Genomic DNA, 3920 nt, shown 5'->3' on the forward strand with positions numbered 1-3920 from the left:
CTCATTTGTGTGCTTCTTTTATTTTTCTTTTTTTGTTATTCCAAATAAAGGTTTCGGCTGAGTTGCACCTTCCTGCTGTGCAGCGCCCTGTCTTCTGTCTCCTGATGAGTTAATTTCTCCCTTTTTCTTTCATTTGGTGAGCAGCTAACCTGACCTCCAGCATATGGAGGGCACAAACCTCAGCTGCAGAATCCCACCTCTTTCCTAGTCTTTTTTCTCTTTTTACCCCTATACCTACCACATGCAGCTCCTGTCCTGGGGTGCATGTGGTGCCCAGCTCTCCCTCCTTTTCCAAAACAGTGATTATGCTGAAAAAGCAGAATTTGGACTTGCTGGGGAGCCATTCACCCTCACGCTGTGGGTCTTGTGTCTGGGTGTTCACAAAGCCATCTGGAGGAGCCCCCAGGTCCGTGCATGTGGCCCCAGCGCTGCTGGCAGCGTTTTTCGGAAGCTGGGAGTTGTGCTTCCAGCCTCACAGCTTGCCTCTGCCAGTGAGTTTCTTGGCAGAATTGTTGAGAGCAAGTTTTGGAAACGGAGCACCAAACTCTCAGCTCTTGAAGTTCACACGTGGGCTTTTCATGTGGATCTGGCTCTGCCCTCTGCAATGCCACTGCTTAAATCCAGGCAGGAGGGCTGGGCTGCGGGTCCTTGAGTGCAGTCAGCTGTGCCTGTGACCTCTTCCCTGTCATTTTTTGGACCCCATCCTTTACATCAAGTGTTCGAAAGGCGACCCCGCAGCCTTTCAAGCCTCAGCAGAGGAAAACAGTAAAACATTTCTAATAAACATGCCCTAACTCCCACCAGATGTTTGGCCTTTGAGGAGCGCGAGCGTAGTTCCTGAAGTGGCAGCGTTTGAACGCCAGCCCCACACAGCTCCCAGATGCTGGTTTTTGTGACCCTCCCTCCCCTTCCCAGGCAGGTTTGAACATTTGGTGCTGAGCACCTCAGCTGGCAAGGGGCAGTGCCCCCAGCTGCAAATAGGCTGAGGGAGGGCGAATTTTCCCCTCCCTGGGAGGGCGATGGATGTGACAGCCACGTCCCAGGCTGGCGTGGGCGCTGTGTTTCCAGCTTGTCTTTCTCCTCCTCCTCCTCCTGGGGCTGCCTCTGCCATTCGAGGTGATTTGTTTTTCCTCCTTGGCTCATTTCTAAAAACAAAGCTTTATTGTTGGAGCCACCCAGAAAGGTGGCTCTCCCTCCTTCACGCTGACAAATGCATGGCCAAAAATCACTTCCCTGCGCGAGCCCCGCTGCTGGCAGCGGCTGGAGATCTCACACCGGGGCCAGAAGGGCACGTGGAGGGGATGCGAGGGCAGCAGCAGGCTTCAAAGCTCCTCTTCCATGCGATGCTGCTGCCCTGCTGCCAGCTGCCTGCCTCTTTCTGTGTGTGTTGGCTGCAGGGAGGTGCACACTGCAGCACCTGCCCTGCAAGCAGAGAGAAATTTGGCCCAGGTGCCCTGCAGGCTCACCTGGAGCATCGGTGTGAGCCCAAATCTTCAGCCCTGATCTCCCTGCTCCTTCAGGAATCGGCTGGAATAGAAAATTTTATCCCATGTTGCTCGCAAAGATTTGAATTTTTCACTGTTTCACAGTAAAAAATTTCACACCTCTCCCCCCCAGCCCTTTCCCTCCTGGGAGAGGGGGGCACCCTCTGCCCTGCCTCGGGACAGACCCCCGGGGGCAGTTGGAGGCCCCACAAAGGGTTTGGGGAAAGGAGGAGGAACCAGCCCCGCGTTTCTCCTTGCTCCCAGGGCTGCTGTCTCCTGGCTGCAGGCCTGCAGAGGCACCAAAATGGGGAAATTTCAGCTGCCCAAACTCTGCTCTCCACCTCGCACCCTGCTGCCGGGAGGAGGATGAGTAATTTGGGGCGGCTCTGCCCGCCCAGCTTCCCAGCAGGGCTTTGGGTTTGTGTGTTTTTGTTTTTTTTTTTTTCCCTCTTCATCCTAACGCGAAAGGTTAATTAGTGGCAAGCTCTACACGGCTAATTAAAGCCAGACGAGATCTTTCTTTGGCTCCTCGGAGCTGTCAGCCTTTTCCTCGCGCGCCGCCGTCCCCACTGACGCAGGGATGTGCGCTAATTAACTCCTGTGCCAGACCCGGGTAATTGGGCTGCCCTTGGGGCCGGGCACTGAACACCACAGCCTGACCCCCCCCCTCTGCCCCCCAAAACCCCCCCATGCTCCGTGGGGGCTCCACGCGTGGGCTGGGGGTGCAGCAGGAGCCGGGGGTGGGGGGGGCGCAGCGCTGTGCGCCCACCAGGGGACGCCCTAAGACCGGGTCGGTGCTGCGGGGACCCTGGCCTCAGCACCTTAGGACTCAGCACCTCCAGGACCCGGCCCTTTTGGGACCCGAAAACCCCAAGATTTGGCACCCTGGGAGACGAACGCCCCTGGAAATGGGTGCCTGGGAGCGGGCACCCCCGAACCTGGCACCCCCAGATCTGGCACCCCCGAACCTGGCACCCCACAGCCCCCGGGACACAAACACCCCCTGCGAACACATCCTGGTACCTGGCATCCCAAAACCCATCATCCCAAGACCCAAGCACCCCCAAAACCTGAGCACCCCCTGAGTCTGGCACCCCATGGCACGAGCACCCCTGGCTCCAGCCACCCCACCGCACGGCCACCTCCGGCACTCGGGACCCCCGGCACATCCCCAGGATGCTTTGACCCCCAGGGACCCCACTTCCACGCCTGGAGGATGCCCGGCCAGGGCCCGGGGAGGAGGAGGACGGTGCTTTCATGGCTCCAAAAGCCACTGGGAAGGGTTGAGAGGGGCGATGAGCTGCTGATATCCCCGGGAGCGCAGCGCGAGGGCAAACAGAGCGCAGGCGGTGAAGGTCAGGGAGGTGGATGGAGTCTGCCGCCGCCAGCATCAGCTCCCTCTAAATTATTTAATAAGCGGCTCGCCTGCCAGCCTGATGTGTTTCCTTCCCTGCAGCCCCAGCGAGGCAGGGAGGGGACGTGCCTGCTTCTTGCTCCACCACCCTCTGCTCTGTCCCGCTGTCCAGCCCGCTGGTTGCAGTGGTACTGGGGGGTCCCTGGTGCAAACTGGGGGAGACTGGAGTGGAAATCTTGTTGTAAAATGCTCTAAATTCATACTTGAAGTCACCTCAGCCCTCGTGTCTCACCTCTCTGCAGTGTTTTTCTCAGTGGCTGGCTTCTTCCTGGGGCTTTTTCCCCTTTTCTCACCCCCTCTCCCTCACCTCCAGGAATGGGAATTAATCCGGGAGGTTCCCCCTGCAGCCACAGTGCCTGGTTTGAGCCCACTGATCCCACCTCGTTCCCCTAACACCTGAGCCATCCCTTTCCCAGTGACCTTATTACCTGCTCCTGTGCGTTCAGCCCCCCCTGGCTCCCCGCACATTAGGGGGTGGTTTGCCACCAGGTGCCCCCCGTCCCCAAATCCTGCTGGGGGAAGGAGCCCTGTGATCTCCTGCTGTACCAGCAGGGCTGGCGCTGCCTGGCTCAGCCCCTGGCTGCAGCTGCTAATTAAAAACAAACGAGGAGGGGACGGATGGCAAGCGATGCACTCCATCGCTGCGCCCGAGCCACTTGATTTAAGAGCGCTGCGACTCGCTCGGATGAGTAATGTGGAAATTAAATTTTCTGCGCCTCTGGGAGGGAGAGATCTTGGCCACGATTCCTGCTCCTTCCAGAGCACCTCGCTCGCTGCCTTGAGGTGCTGGAAATGGGAAATGCAGCCCCGCGGGGACCCTTCCCTAACGCGTTTATTTCATCCACGGCCACATCTTGGATCGAGCCGGTTCGCCGGGGAGGGGGGAGAAGGTGCCAAATTGGCCCGCGCCCCGCTTGGTTCCTGACACCAGGGCAGCTGGTGGCAATCAGCGAGCGGGGGGAGCCTTTTCAGCCTTTTCCTCTCCAAAACAAGCAGCTACAGCAGCGAGGGGGGGGAAATTG

This window comes from Netta rufina (genome assembly GCF_964035555.1).
Source record: "Netta rufina genome assembly, chromosome: 13".
In the NCBI taxonomy this organism is placed as follows: domain Eukaryota; kingdom Metazoa; phylum Chordata; class Aves; order Anseriformes; family Anatidae; genus Netta; species Netta rufina.